The 17,275-nt window shown below is 34.7% G+C and overlaps 1 long non-coding RNA gene across 1 annotated transcript in view; it reads left to right on the top strand.

Annotated features, from left to right (window-relative positions):
* Positions 1-398: 398 nt before the first annotated feature.
* The window catches only part of LOC123781317 (uncharacterized), a 292,347-nt gene continuing 275,470 nt past the window's right edge, over positions 399-17,275 (top strand). The window contains exon 1 of the long non-coding RNA XR_006776652.2: positions 399-448. This is a non-coding gene — a long non-coding RNA (uncharacterized LOC123781317). The remainder of the gene's footprint in view (positions 449-17,275) is intronic.

The raw sequence follows: 17,275 nt of genomic DNA on the forward strand, positions 1-17,275 counted from the left end.
TATGTCTGATAGCACTGTACTTCACATTTATCAAGTGTTTAAAACCAGTTGTTGAGTAAATGAATAAATGAACTAATCACTGAAAAAATAGCATTAAAATTACACTTGAGGTAAGGAACTGAAAATACATCCCCACAACTATATTTGTAATGAATATAGGCAGTTGAATTGGGTTTCTTAGCTGGCAAGGTTTTTTGTTTTTGTTTTTTAAGTAATGATCAACACAATTTTGAAAATTTGAAAATTCTTGAAATTGCAATTTAGCTTAACTTGTGGATTTCTGTTCAGAGAGACCTTGATATGACAATAACTTCTCTTGCTAGAGAAAAGCTGCCATATAGGCATAGATTTGTTTGTTTATTCTGTCTGACAGCTTTTTTTTTTTCTTTTAAGAAGAATGATGAAGAGGAAATGGTCATCTTATCTGCTCTTCCATAGACTCTGAAATGTAAGTAGAAGGATTTACTAATCCATTTTTCCTCATATAATAAGTAGTAAAGATATATCATTACTAAACTTTTGTATTTATAATAACATTTCCAAGCATATCTTTGAAAGGTAAAAGGAAAATGACCTTTCCAATTGAGAAAAAAAAAAGTGTTCTGGAAGTACTAACAAATTTGTAAATTTCTCTATAAGAGAATCCTGTGGCTTTTCACTAAATGTAGAACTTCATCAGGTCTTTGTACAAATACAGTAAATAGCCTGTATCCCTTCAGTAGCACTAAACTTGGAGAGATTGCAGTGTAATATAGTCATTAAGGTGCAAGTTCCCATTTCCGTCTAGAGTTTAATTCCTGTCTGTGGCACTTACTAGCTATGTAACTTTGGGAAACTACATGACTCTTCTAACCCTTGGTTTCTGCAACTTTAAAGTGTATATAAGAAATATAACTTCCTCACATGATCATTGTGAAAATGCTATGAAATAAAACTATGAAAGCACTTAGTGTTTATATTATTATCATGATGTAGAACATTTATCATAAGCTCAATGAAAGTGTTGGATAATCACTATTTTTTATCTTTATCCCAAGCAAGTTTTGAATAATGCTTTTGAATATTCAAAGAACTGCCTCTCAATAAATCAGTCTTGAATTCAAAATTTTGTATTTCTATTTGCTATTACCAATATTGTAGTCTTCAAATTATGGTTAGGAGTTGGATTTCTGAAATAAAAGTGCTTAGGTCCAAACCCTGGCTTGTCCATTTGCTCTAAGTACAACTTGAGTAAAATTATATAACCTCTATATCCACAGTTTCCTAGCTTATACATGGAATTAATGCTTTATAGGGTGTTTATAAAATGAGACAGTACATCAAAAGCACTTAGCACAGTGCTCGGTACATAGTAAGCACTCAATACATGATAGCTAGAAGAGGGTGAATCTCTACAGTCCTCCTCTGTTTTAGTCTGACTTTTATGGATTACATTCTTATAGATTCTTATGGATAACTATTGATAAGTATTGAATATTCAGTATTGAATCAACAGTATTGATTTTTTATAAAGTTAATATTTTCCATCCACTGAAAAATTTTAATTAGATGAATTGACATTTAATGAATATGCCTTGGGGAGTTGATCAGATTTTCAGAATATGAAATGTGAGTTCAAAATATGATTATTAAAGATTTATTTACTTGGAACAGAGCAGCCATAACTTCTAAAAGTATGACTTAGAAGTAAGATTTTTGTCAAATAACACAGAAAAACAATAAAATATAATATCTATCAGGGAAACAGAGAAATAGATGAGTCCACAAAACTGACTTACCCAGTAACTGAGAATTGAGTTTATTACCAGTAAATGATTTTTCCAAGATGAGCTTCTCCTGGCAATTATTATAGTTGGTAGTGTCAGGCCTTGACTTGCAGTTTTTAGGAGGTTTTCAGCCTCCTGCATGGTTGCTGCTAGCCATTCAGTTGTTGAATAGAATGAATGTCTTATCATCTCCTAACTTGGATATTCTCTTGCTGAGTTATATCACAATCATTACAAAAGACCATTCCGATTTTCCTAGCACTGTTTGAAAAGCAGACCCCCCCGAAAAAAACGTGTATGTGCGTGTGTGTGTGTGCGTGTGTGTGTGTATGCAGTTGTATGGTTGTTTGGTCTAGGGGAAGAATAGGAAGATAAATGTCACTTATGTACCTTAGAATCCCTTGAGAAAATGTTAGAAAACTGTGTATAAAGCTCGCAGGGAAAAAATACCTTCAGAGAAATTATCAAGGCTAGTGTGTAATTGACGTTTCTGTAAAAATGGAAGGTTGTCCCTAGAGATACCATAAGGTAGCAAGAGAGCTGGATCCACTGAAAGTGGGAGGGAAGCAAGGTTAATCTAAACAACTACTGTGTTATTGCTAGAACAAAATAATTCTGAAGAGAAGGCTGATTTTGGTACCTTTATTATTTTTACTCTTCCTTGTAACAAGTTTTTGTGTTGCTTACTGGTTTTGCAGATAACATGCTCATTTTAAGACAGCAGAAATGTTTTTTGAATGTACCATTTTTTTCAAAATTCAGCCACCCAGAGATATCATTGTTGATAATTTGGTGTCTGTCTTTTAGGTTCATATATATTTCCAGTTGGAATCATTGAAAACTACATCTGAAACTAAAGATGTACAATATGTTGGCTAATTGAATTTAAGTAAAAAAATTGAATTTAAAAATTAATAGTAATATCTCCTTTACCAATGAAAAGAAGTATATACTAAATGTGTAGAGGTGCCATATTATTATACTTAGCAATTCTCTTCTATATGTGAAATATTATTTCTGAATGAAAGTAAAATTACTTTAAGGTAATATTTAAAGAACTTTAACGTGGAACAGTTTTCAATTTACAGAAAAATTGCAAAGTTAGTAAAGAGAGGTCCCATAAATTCAGCACTGTTTCCCCTTATTATTAACATCTTTCATTATGGCAAATTTATTTTAGTTGGTGAATCAATATTGTTAATATTATTAACCAGAGTCTAAACTTTCTGTTTCTGTTCAAGCATCCCACTCAAGACAACATGTCATCATGTCTCCTTAGGCTGTTCTTTGGTGGGACAGTTTCTCAGATTTTTGTTGGTTTTGGTGTCCTTTTGAGCAGTACTATTCAGATATTTTGTAGAATGTCCCTTAGTTGGGATTTGCCTAATGTTTTTTTTTTCATGATTAGTTGATGTTATGGGTTTTGGAGAGAAAATCCGGAGGTAAAATGACATTTTTACCATGTGAAATTAAAAGTACACACTATCAACATGACTCAGCATTATTGATATAGATCTTGGCTGAGATATTATTTTTCAGCTTTCTTCCCTATAGGGTTGCTCTATCTTTCTCCTGTCCCCCAACCCCAAATCCCACACTGCACTGTTTGGAAGAAGGTCACTGTGCAAAGCCCACACTTAAACAGTGAAGAATGAGATGCCTCACCTCCTTAAGAGAAAGTATACATAAATTATATGCTATTCTTCTGTAGAGGAGATTGGCTTCTCTCTCCAGTTTGTTAATTTATTCAATTATATATTTGTATCAGTATAGACTCACAAATTTTCATTTTATTTTTTGGGTTATTGTGCGATACTACTTTATTTTGTTGCTTAAATCGTTGTGTCTTTGGACATTGGAAACTCTTTTAGTTGACTCCTGTGTCTCTGTGACAACACTCCCGTCATTTTATCATTGTGAGAGGTTTTTGTTGTTGTTGTTTTAAAATATCTCGTTACTTCATGGCACTTCAAGACGCTCCATTCTCCAGACTCATTTTGTGTATTTTATATACTAGTCACTTCTCCTAGGAGCCCTGGTTCCTTTCATTGGAGAATAGAATTGCAAATCAAGATTTGAGTATTAGGTGTGCTCACTGCTACTGAGAAGACATTGCTGCTAGGCCCTCTCAGCTGATAGAGCAAGGACATATATCTGTGCATACTATATATACACATATCCATAAGTAATCCTATAGGTAAACATTAGTATCTACTTTAAGCCAAACATGAGCTCTTATCAATGACTCCAACTCTAATCCACTGCCACATGCATCATTCTAGCCTCCTCCCTTTGCTAATATGTGAACTCTCAATTCAAGAGAATAGTTCAATTTCAATATACATATATAGCAATATTAGAATGATTAACTCTTACCTCTGTGGGAAACAACTTTGGCAACTACAGGACAAAGCTTTCGTGCAGCTCTTTTTACCTTTGGTCTTACACACTCCATTTCCAAAGTTGTTTTTTTTTTTTTTTCATGTTTTTATTAAATTCCTTTCCTCCATCCTGTTTCTGAGATTTTTTTCATACATTTGTAACACAGCTAGACTATTTGATTACATTTCATATTACATCCTGGGATCCCTCAACCTCCTAAATATATATATATATATATTTAAATTTGAATACATTAAGATTTCCTCTTTGTGAGGTAGGGGGTCTATGGGTTTTGACAAATACATAGTGTCATATATCCACAATTAAATCAGTAAAGATACTAATTTCACCACTCCAAAAATTCTCCTGTGCTTACCCTATTTAATCCTTCCAACTTCTCTGTGAACTCCTGATCATTAATATTTGATTGTTGCTATAGTTTTGTCTTTTTTGGAATGCCATATAATCAGAATGAATAAAGCCACAATAAAAATCCACTTGTAGGTTTTTTTCATGGATATAAATTTTCAGATAAATTTGGTTAATATCTAGGAATGTGACTGCTGGATCATCTGGTAAGACTAGTTTAGCTTTGTGAAAAATCACTGAAATGCCTTCTAAAGTATCTGTATAATTTTGTTACTACCAGCAATGAATGAGAGTTCCTGTTGCTCTGGATTCTTACCAGCAACTTGTATTCTCATTTTTTTTGGATTCTAGGCTTCTTTCAGGCGTGCAGTGGTATCTCATTTCTGTTTTAACTTGCAATTTCTTAAGGAAACATAATAATAACTTTGATATGGTTATTTTCCAACTATGTATCTTCTTTAGATATGCATCTGTTTAGACCTTGCACACATTTACTAATAGGATTCATGGGCCTTTTTGTTGTATTTTAACATTTCTTTTAATATTTTGGATACAAGTCCTTTATAGACAGATATGTGGGGTTTTTTTAAAAAGATTTATTTTATTTTATTTGAGAAAGAGAGCAAGCAAGAACGGGATGGGTGGGAGGGGCAGAGGGAGAGAGAAACCCGAGCAGACTCGGTGCTGAACAGAGAACCCAACTGTGGGGCTCAATCCCACGACCCTGAGATAGGACCTGAGCTGAAACCAAGAGTCAGATGCTTAACTGACCACTGCCACCCAGGTGCCCCTACAGACATGTGTTTTGCAAACATTTTCTTCTGCTCTTTGGCTTGCGTTCAGATTCTCTTAGGCTATGTTTTGCAGAACAGAAGTTTTCAGTATCAATAAAATTTAATTTAGATTTAAAACTTTTAATATAATTTTTAAAACAGAATTTTAAAGGTATATGATATAGGTGTATTACAGTATGTCTCTTACATTCTTATTAATGGACATTTAGTTTATTTTCAGATGTGTGCTGCTCTTATTCAGAGCTCTGCCATAAGTCTTTGTGCACATCCATGATAATATCCCTAGCATAAATTCCTAGAAGTGAAATGATTGTGTCAAAAATAATAGTTTTCATAATTTTGATAAATATATTGTCGAAGAGCTTCTACAATGTTTATCTAATCTTTCTGCTCTCCTAGTGGATCTTTAAAAGCCTGTTTTCCTGGCAGAAATGGGATGTTATGTTATGCTTTTATCTGTATCAATTTACTAAGTGAAAAATTCTATAGCTCTGATTTTATTTTTATTACCTTGATTGCTATGTTGAATACTTAGTTTTAATTCTTGACAATTATTTTTCTTTCTGTATTTCCTGTTTCTGTCATACATTGCATATACCCATTTTACTCTTCTGTATTTGTCTTTTGAAAAAGATAAAGTGTGTGTGTGTGTGTGTGTGTGTGTGTGTGTGTGTGTGTGTGTAAGGAGGGAAGAGAGAGAGAATGACAGAGACAGAGATTAGAAACAGTTGAAGGATCTGAAACTCCTCAGGAAAACCTAAACCCTATGTACTTTATTTTGCTAACTAGCCCCAGGTAATTAAGAGTAGTCTACCAAAGGCCAAAAATCCCCTAAGAACCTTTACCCAGCTGAAGTCTTAGAAATTTTATACTCTAATCTTAGCCTGAAATCCAAAACACTGTATTCAGTGAAACACCAGAGATAGGAAGCCTTCCTGTGGTAACCTACTGAAGGAGGCAGACATCCCAGGGTACCTCTCTTAGTTTCAACTTTAGGAATCCTACTTCTTTGTCGGTTTTGAAGATTCCAAGCAGAATTTATCCACAGACATAGCCAAGGTATGTAAAATACAGTGGCTTGGCTTTATAGTCCCTGGTATAATCTAGGGCAAGTGTGAGTAGACCCAGGTCTTGCTGCCGTTAGCTCAGAAAGTAAAACTCTTACATCTTCACTAGATATCAGCATAGACTCTCAGAAGCAGAGAACAGTATATAAATACAAAGACAGACCTCAGAGGCTATAGCTTGAATGCAACATTTTTAACAAAAAGAAATAAAATAATTTCATTCAGTTCCTCTTCAGGCTTTGTCTGTGACAGATATTCTAGCAGCTTTTGACAAATAGCAGGCCAAGGGAGTTGATAGGATTAAAAGTCTGAAATTATCATATTTCCTTTAGAACCAGATCTTAGAAAATTATGTTCAAGTCATAGGTTTAGCTCGACTGGTGCTTAGCACAGAACTTCTCAAGAAAAGAGTACTCTAAACTTCCTTTAGCTAACTTACCCCAAACCCCAGCATGGTAGAAAAACCGAGAGCCTATACAAAGTTTATGCCTGAATAGAACTGGAATTCCCCAGTGGATCTCCTGCATTGGGTTAGAGTCAAACTGCAGCTAAGACTTACCTAGAAGGACATAAGCTCAAAAGTCCCTTCCTACTAACAGCCTCAAACAGAATGTCTCCATGGCATAGAAAACATGGAAATAATCAAATATTAGACTATGCAGTAGTCACGGTCTAGTCAAATATACTACTAAACGAAGGCCAGATTTATGAGGAATAAGACCAGATTTAACTCAAGTCCCATAATATGAAAATCCAAAGAAATATTCTCTAGGTACTTGGTATGCCCATGAAATGATATCCTCCTGTCATTATTTAAATTCCCTCTGTATCAGTCATAATCCTGGCAGAAAAAGGTACCACACTCTAAGATTATTTGAGAAGATATTAATAAATAGATGAATTACAAGATGCAAACAGAATTGAGGGAAAGGATAGTGTTATACTTTGAGACTAGTGCCAGTGAGGAGTGATTACCACCCCAAGGCCTGAAGTCCAAGGGGGGAGAATAATTCCTAGAACTCAGAAACAGCTGCGTAGAGAGGGCAACTTGAGAAGAACTGTGGATTTTGGTAGAGAGGTGCCACTAAGCTACACCAGCCAGCAGTGAGGGACAGTGAGGAAGCGGGGAGAGTGAACACTTCATCCTCACTTGCCTCTCTTCTCTTCCTTCAGTGTTCTGTCCGTGTTTCCTCCTGACTGCATCCAACTGAAAGCTACAAGACAAGGGAATCAGTTAAATCAATGCAAAGATATTAGCTTCTCTTGGCACAGAGCAGAGTGAGAAAAGGCAGAGAGGGTAAAAAGTGATTGATCTCACTTCAAAAGAGAAGCCTGACTCTAGCCTACCAGGCCCAGACTGTAATCCAACATGGTAAGTATAGGAACTCATCAGGATAGTTTTGCAGAGAGTAGCATGAGGAACTGAGAGTTATCTAAAAGTGCATAGCAAAGTCCAAAATGCAAAACCAGACAGTGCAGTAAATCAGAAAGTGTTGGCAGAAAGGCAGATTCTGACAAGGCACTAGAGGAGACTTGAGTCATCCCACAGAAGAGGGAGATCTGATGTGGGGCAGCCATATGTGATAGTTCAACACACATAACTGTTTTTGGGTTGTGAGGGAAACACAGTTGACATAAGGAAATGTTTAAAAATTAATTTACATGGCCTGTCTGGGTGCAGTAAAACGAGCTCACTTGTATATTACTGGAAGCAGTGAAAATTATTAATACCTTCTGGGAAACAATATGTAACTAGGGCCCTAAAATGTGCATACACTTGAATTGAAAATAACAAGTTTTATGGGATGTTTCATTATATTTATGTTTAATAAAAATGTATTTAGTAGGTAACACTGCTGAAAACATCTAAATGTGAACCTTTGGAAGGAGACGCTTAATATACCCCTGCAGCAGAATTAGAGTGAGACGATCCTGCCTGTGCTGGTCTTGCAGGACTGAGGGAGAAAACCAGTGCAGTTGGCACAGATAGCAGATGGTGTCCGTGGGAAGAAATGGGGTCAGGGTGAAAGCTGGATAATAACACGCAAAAAATGTTTATCAAAGAAGGGAGGCTGAAGAACAGTGTGGGGGATGTGGGGCACTGAGCTCCTGAGCCAAGGGGATGGAATAGTCAGGAAAGACATAAATAAAGAGGAGCCTATCAGATGGACAAAGGGGAAGTGTATTTGGAAAAATAACAAAAACAGCAGTTGTCCCTGATAGCTGACATATGATGTGATGCTGGGGACTGGGGCCAAGGGGTGCTGTGAGAAGGAAGGATTCGCTTCACTGATAGGAGCCAGAACTAGAGAGAGCTGCTGCTGAATGTGGGCACAGGCACGGGAGGATTGATAGCACTAAATGAACCTCCTAACAGGCCTCAACAGTGAATGTGCACCTGACTAGGCACTGGGGGCCTTGGAGAAAGGCCCTTGTGACAAAGAGTCAAGGTGGGATCTAATAGTTGAAACCTGATATCGACAAATTCATAGATAGAAAGGCATAAGGGAAAAGAATCTGCTCTGACTTGGTTAATTTTGTAATAGTCCACAGTAGAGACACTATGTAACATCTTTTATGAACGCTGAAGCACCTAAACGCTGACATCTTGAGGAGACCCCGGCCAGGAGGGAACATTATAAAGCTGAAATGATAGTTTTTCTGCCAAAAAAAGAATGGGAGATCAAGGCAGGAGTTATGCATTCTCTTACACAGGCAGCAGAGTATAATAGGAAGTAGATGGACTTTGGGGACAGAAGAGATCTGGTGTCAAATCTCAACTATAGGATCTTGGACAAGTTACTTAATTTCTCTGAGCCTTTTCTGTAATAACAACAATAACAATAACAATGCCTATGAGTGTCGTTGTGAGAAGCCAATAACATTGTGTAAATGAAAGTACTTCCTGGACTTCTCCATCTGTGCCAGCTAGCTAGTTTCCCTGTGCAAGCTTTGATACAAGCACCTGTTCTGAATCATTGGTAGGAGTTAGTCATTATCTACCGTACCTTCCTGCTACATACAAAGTAAGTTCTCCTTTCAGAAGAAGATCCATTCACTGATTCAGAGCCGGAAAGAAACTTCCATGTCATTTACACTCGCCCCGAGATAAGGACACTGACAGCTATCAAACAAAGGGTAATGGACGCAAGGGTATCCCAGTTAAGGGAATTAAGAGAAAAGAATAATACGTGCCTTAGAACTTTTGCTCAGAGCTTTGTTATAATACGTACAAAAAGAGAAAAGGGTATATATGGAGTCTAGGATGTGCCAAAGAAAAAAACCGAAGGCTCAGAGTCAAAGTACAGGGATGAAACTTCCAAACATTTCATGTTAGCTTATAGAAAGTCAGATTTTAGATTTAACAGATCTTATCTTCCACCTTTACAGAATCAGGATTATAAGAAAGAATTTTTTTTTCTTCACATAATGGTAAAACTTGTGAAATCTGAATAGAGTCTGGAGTTTAGTGAATAGAAATGTAGGCATGCTGGTTTCTTTGTTATGACAAATATATTATGGTCATGAAAGGTATTAATATCAGGGGAACTGGTTAAAGGGCATACAATAACTCTCTGTACTATCTCTGCAACTTCTCTGTCCATGTTAAACTATTCTAAAATGAAAAAATTATTTTAAAAATGATAGTTTTCGCTTCCCACTAAGCATTTCTATGAAAACTCAGAATCCAAATTTTGTAACGATACTAACAGCTTGAGACTAACCCCAAACTGTTATTGGAATTTTATACAAAAATCTTCTATGTATAAAATTTTAAGTCAGAAATATATTAGGAGGTGAGAAGTGGCCTGAATTTTGTCACAAGATAAAGAGCAGTTGTGACCTCAGCTCTGTAATCTGAACAAACCAGAAAGTGGGGGAGTAACTTCTCAAATTTCCAAATGATTTCTGATGCGGCAAAGGGCTATTTTGCATGTCCTTTCCTTTATTAATGTCTCTCCTTTTGTATCCATTCTGCTTCTACAAAACATAGTCACAAAACAGAATCAAATTTAAGATTCGAATAGAGAAAAATGAGGGAAAGGATACAAACAGACAGTATATCAATATTATTATAGGTGAATATTATATTCAGTTCTCTTCTGGATTAATGTTTCAGAACTCTCAAAAGAAAATTTAAAAGAAAAGATAATCTTCTGAAATCATACACCAGAAGTGAAAGGAAAAAAAATTACTGAAAAAACTAAGATAAAGATACTACTCTCAAATGGTTTTAGAGGTAAAACATAAATTTTCTAGGAAAATTCACTGAATAAATTATCTTATTTTTCAGTCCTAAACAGATGCTTTCCAGAGTTTTCCCAAATTATATAAATGTTTTCTAAATTTAAACTATTGAAGAGGAAAGAGATTCCCCTAAATTAAGATTCCCCATGACACAATTCCCCCTAAATGAAGGACTTCATTTTAAAGAACATGGTTCTTACTCTCTAGTGATGTTCTATTTTCACAAAATTTTCGAAGGTGAATACTTAAATAACTAAGCCAATTATTTGCTATCTTGCTCATATAACACTTTAAAGCCTTGGGAGAAGGTTTATGAATCTTGTCCTTTTTCTTATAACACTGAGGGTTTTAAAACTGGCAGGATCATCAGCTCTCCTATATTAATAATGAATATGTTTCAGAAAGGGAAAAAAGTTGACAGTTATTAAGTACACACGAAATGCCCTTTACTCTGTAAAATTTCTCATTGAATTCTTTTAGCGAACCATAAAATTGATAACAGCACAAAGTATCTGAGAAGCTAAGTAACCAGAAAGATACAAAAGTTACTAATTGATTGTCATGGAATTCAAACAAGCTTGTCTGATCCCAAAGACAGTCCTCATAAACACTGCAGTCCCCATTGTCTCCAGTATTTCTAATGGTATGTTTTCCAGCAAGCAGCATTTCTTTTGTCTTCCATGGAAATGTTTACCAGAAATGTACAAACATCAGAAGGCATTCCAAGATAAGCCGTGTAAACGTTGAAGGCAGATAGTCATTAAGAGAAATGAAGAAGACTACACTTAACACTCATCTGCCATTAAGAGAGAAACTAGAAACTATAAATAAATGTTTGCAATGGCAGGTAACATGATAAATGAATTACTTAGTAGAGTATATTAATACTGTAAATGGGAAAAATTCTTGACTAACTCTTGGAGAAAATAACTCAAGTACCATGTGCACTTTTAAGTTGTCTATTTTAAAATTGTATTTCTGTCGTGGCTTCATTATCAGAACAGTGAATTTGTCCAAAATAGAATATTCGGAAAATATTTTAAAATCATCAAAAACAAAATTTAAAAATACTAGTCTTTCAACCACCCAGCGATAATTACCACTGGTGTTGTGATATGGATGCTCCAGCTTGGTTATGCACACGTCCACATAGATAGATACGTGATACATACGTATTAGGATTACATCATATGCACTGCTTTGACAAGGACAGTCTGCTACCTCATTATTATTTTGTCATACAATATTTAATGAGTCTATAATTTTTCAAGATTTTAAATTTCTGTTTCTGGAAATAATTGAAAGTATCTTTGTGACTTTAATATGTACTTTAATTCTTTTTGTATTTGAAACTTGACAAATTCTCCCCAAACTATTTTTTAAAAGAATTTCGAATCTACAGAAAAATTCTAAGAACAACACGTGGAATACCCATATGTAACAATTGTTATTTTGCCATATCTGCTTGATCTCTCATCTCTCTCTCTCTGTCTTCCCATATGCATACATGCACATACACATATGTACATTTATATGTGTGTATGAGAGTTCGCTTGCAACCAATGTGATACCTCACCTCTAAATTCTTCTGAAGAACATTCTCTTACATAAACACACACACACAGAAGTAATTTAACATCAATATAATATTAATAGCTTAATTACAGTTCATATTAAAATTCTTCTGCTTGTTCCAAAAATATCCTTTATTGCTTTTCATTTGTTTGTCTTGATTTAGGATCCAATTAAGGATTATGCATTGCATTTAGTTGTCATGGCTCTTCAGTCTCCTTTAAGAAATTGAGAGAAGAAAGAGAAAAAGTCCCTCAGTCCTCTTTGTGTTTTGTGCTACTGAGATATTTTAATCATACAGGCCAGTTGTCACGCAGAATTTCTATCAACTTAGGTTTGTGTGATTGTTTCCTTGTGATTAGATTGACTCAACTTTCTATTTTTTTCTTTCAGGATACACAATAGTGTTGTCTTTCTGTTTTCTATGCAACGTAACAGAATACAGAAAGTCAAACTGATAGGTCGAACTCCCTTTTATTAGTGATAAGTTTGATTAGTGTGTCAAGGTAGTGTCCGCCCGATTTCTCCATGGTAAAGAACCTTTTCCTGTTTGTGATTAACAACCGTTCTTTGGGAGGAGTCTCTGAGACTAAATATCCTATTATTTAGCTATCTTTCTCACAATGATTTTGTCATCCACTGATGATTCTTATCTGAATCAAGTATTATTAGTTGATATATAATGATTAGTTGAAATATAATGTTGATTCTTAAAAATTATCATATGTCCTTCATGGTTTAGTTGTCATTTCTGTGTAAAGAAAATTTGCCCCTTCCCATGTTAATCGTTCTTTGTTCTTCTAGTCAATGTTTTATAACCCAATTCTGACAGTCCCATTTTTATGCTCAGATTTTCCCAAATTTGCCAGAGGGAGCTCCTCAAGCTGCTCTTGTGTCCTTTTCACATATTTCCATCAGGTTTTGTTGTTGTCGTTTGGTTATTTTGCTGTTGGAAACAGCAACTTCCTTTAGTTCGGCCATGCATATTCCAGGCCACCCTAACTTTCCCTGAATCAGTCATTTCTCATTTCCCCAAAGAGCCTGGCTTCCTTGGAGTGGGTAATGTTATTTAGGAAACAAGATTTGGTGTTAGGTGTGCTGCATGTTATTTGAGCACATCCCTTCTAGACCGTATCAGTAGACAGAAATAGTAGTGAGTTATACTGATTCTTCTCATTTCAATCTGATACCACAATTCTTTTCTTTTCATTTCTATATTTACAGTTTATTGGCCCTTCTCCCACAATAAGAAATTCTGTTTCCAACATCAGTATATTCACTCATTTACTTAATACTAATATACCCCCCCCAAAAAAATTTAGAATTGCTACACTAAAACCACTGCTAACAAAACACCTTCTAAGTCACAGGACCTCTTTACATTTTTTAACCTTATGATATGGCTAATTGTGTTAAAGTAGATTCACATGGTTCAAAATTAAAAGCTGCTTAAAAAGAAGGATCAAAAATTTCCTTCCCCTTTCTCTATCCTTTATGCCCAGTCCTCACCCATCAATTCTTTTAGTTTCTGGTTTTCCTTCCTATGTGTATTTTTATAAAAATTAATATGAATGTATCATTATCCTTTTTTCCAAAGAGTTGATGTGCTGCATATGCTTATCTTGCACTTCTTTTTCCCTCTCATTTAACAATATATTATCAGTTCATAGAGACTTAGCTCTTACGTTTTTACTTCTGCATAATATTTGCATCGTGGATGTACTAGAGTTTATTCAGCCAATTTCCTAGGTATGGGCATCTGAATTGTTTCCAATATTTTGAAATTACAAATAATCAATCTGATCTTTAGAAGTCCATTGGGAAAGAATGGCTATTTGTGGTGGAGATACAGTGCTGATATATAGATATTTTAAAACATGATTAAATAACATAAAACCATAATGATTGATTCAGTTCCATACACATTTTTTTCTAAGTGCATTTGTTTAAAACTGAGGTAGGTATTCTATTATCACTTACCAGTGTGCTTTTCAATTCTTATTTTATTGATGAATCTTTTTCTATAAATTTTCATTCAATATTTTCAAGTATATGGCTTTGTGATTATTCTACTCTAAATATTAATTTCAGTTATCAAAAGTTAGTGATAATTTTTATAATTTAATATTTTAATGCTTTCTGCTAAGAATTTTACCTGAATACTATTTTTATAAAATCTTTTTCTGCTATATTTGATTTTTTCTGATGTATTTTGTCTCATCTATTTAAACTCACACTTGTATTTTGTTTTTATAGAGGAAACAGTGATGTCATTTGGATTTTGTGTTTTAATCTAATTTTATAACCTATATCTTTTTTTGGTGACTCTCCCTTACTCATTTTATTCGTATTTTTCTTTATTTTTTTAAATTTATTTTTTATTATGTTCAATTAGCCAACATATAGTACATCATTAGTTTTTGATGTAGTGTTCTATGATTCATTAGTTGCATATAACACCCAGTGCTCCTCACCACACATGCCCTCCTGAATACCCATCACCAGGTTACCCCTCCCTTCTGTAACCCTCAGTTTGTTTCCCAGAGTCCAGAGTCTCTAATGGTTTGTCTCCCTCTCTGATTTCTTCCATTCATATAACCTGTATCTTTTAATAGGTGAATTTAACCCAACTGAATTTATTCATATATGTGTCCACTTATTTCTATATAATGTTTACTGTTTGCTGCTTTATTAATAATCTATTCTAGCTTTGCAAGAATTTTGGAAATTATATATTCTATTTATAATCATATTTTTTTGTTAGTAGTTACTCTCCTTCTGAGATAACAGTATGAGGTTATCTTTTTTCCCCTACATGTAATCCAGGATAATAATAAACCTACCTCCTCCATTCCTCTCCCAACCTCCATATACACACACATACACATATTTCATTATGATTTTATGAGTCTGAAAGAAAAGGGACAATCACCTATTAAATTAGAGGAAGACCATTAACGGAAAACTGTATATGTTCAAAATGAGTGATCAAAAAAATGTGTTTTCGTGGAATATTTTGACCAAAGTCTGCACATACATGTCCTAAACTTGTAACTTTCTGAGAGACACAGATAATCCATTTTTATTTCCTTTGACACATAAATTTATTTATACATGCTTATTGGATTTTTTCTCTTTTTTGTATTGATTTGAAGTCTCTTCTTTATGTTTTTAAAAACATCCTTAACTTAAATTTTCCTAATTGTTAGAACAATGAAGTACTTCCGAGATTCTCTTTCTAGAGAGTAATTTTTAGTAACCATATTCCATTAAATTTGAAGTAACTAGCATATTTTCTCCCTTATTCAGGCATATATTAATTTAATGGGAGATTTTAGGGTTGAAGACTATGGTCAATTTTTATGTGCATGCACATATTCAGTATGCATATTTTCATTTTATATTTACATTAGTTTTTCAATATGCTTCTATTTTTATAAACACATTTATAACAGTCATTTAAATATATCCTGGGTTTTTTTTCCTGCTTTAATCCCAAATATATACAACATGAATTATCCATTCTGTATCTTTCATTTTTCCATTTCTTATGTTAGGTTAGTATGTATCTTTAATTATTTTTATTTTGTCCTGGCACATAAGATATTTTCAGAATCCCTGCATTATGAGAATCTATTTTTGTTCATTATCATATATCACAGACATTTATGTTAGGTGTAAAATGTGTGATGTATACAATTTTTCCTAAAAATGCCACCAACAAATTCTTCGTGGTGTTCTTATGTTTGTTATTGCAGAGAAAATCTGAAAGTAGCTAAATTTTTGTTCTTTGGCCAGAAGACTGTTTTCTTAAATTTATTTGTTTTTCTGCTTGAAGTTTGGGGAAAAAAATTTCTGTTTTTGAAATAGGAAAGACAAATCGATAGTGTATTTAGTCATGGACCCCTTTATTTTGATTTTCTGAAGGTTGTGACCCATTTTCATCTCTTTTTCTTTCCCATAGCACAGATAATTGTCCTTCTATTTAAATTTATATTTTAATTTCCATTATTTTTTTCCTAATAGTGCCTATCAGACCATGTATTGAATTTCTGTTCTCTACGATTATATTCTTTGGACTAGTAACTTTGTTTTATCTTTCTTTCTGCATTTTGGGAGTGCTTGTTTTCCACCAATTTTGTTCTAAATAGCTTTAACACATTTGCATGTTGTGCTTGATTGTTTATAATGTGGATTTTAATTATGTTATTTTACTTTTTTTCTTATACTTCAACTCACTGATTTCTCTTTTGATTAAGCATCCTCTTGTATTTTAATTTCCTGTGTCTTACTTATATCTTCTGATCCTTCTGCCTAAAAACATAATGTTTTCTCAGAGTAATGAAAATTCCAAACAATTTATCTTTCTGCGGAAGTATCCCATCCAAGAACACAGGATTTCCTTCAATTTTCCAGCTGTTCCATGTTTCACATGTGTCCCATGTTGTGTTGTTTCATATATCCCTGATTGGAGCAAAGTTGGTATGAAATTACTCTCTGTTATAAAGTGTCTGTGTTCTCTGAGGATCTAGTCTCTTTTATCTGAAAGATACACATATATAGGATAGGTTGAGGCCCATGTTTGAGTTGTCCCATCACCAGTTTCAAAAATACCTCGGTCTGGTTCCAAGATGGCGAAGGAGCACAAGACCTAAAGTTCGTCTGGTCCCAGGAATTCAGCTAGAGAACTACCAAACCATTCTGAATACCTATGAACGCAACTGGAGAACAAAGAAAAGAGTAGCAGAAACTCTATGAACAGAAAAGTGACCACTTTCTGCAAGAAGGAGAAAAGATGGCAGAGGAGTAGGGGTCCCCTTTCTCAGCTGGTCCCCTGAGTCGAGCTGGATATCTACCAGACCATCCTGAACACCCACGGAATCAGCCTGAGACACAGGAAGACACATCGGGATCTCTACAAACGAACATCTCCAGCGCTGAATATTGAGGTACGAAGAAGGGAGCCATGAATCCGTGCACAGATATCGGAAGATAAACGGAAGGAGGAGGGAGCCGACGCGCTCGGGCACCGGGAGACAGTGGCCACTTGCACTGGGGAGCGGGCCAGACAAGCGGA

Source organism: Ursus americanus, chromosome 18 (assembly GCF_024610735.1).
Source record: "Ursus americanus isolate L20-20 chromosome 18, mUrsAme1.1.p, whole genome shotgun sequence".
Taxonomy (NCBI): domain Eukaryota; kingdom Metazoa; phylum Chordata; class Mammalia; order Carnivora; family Ursidae; genus Ursus; species Ursus americanus.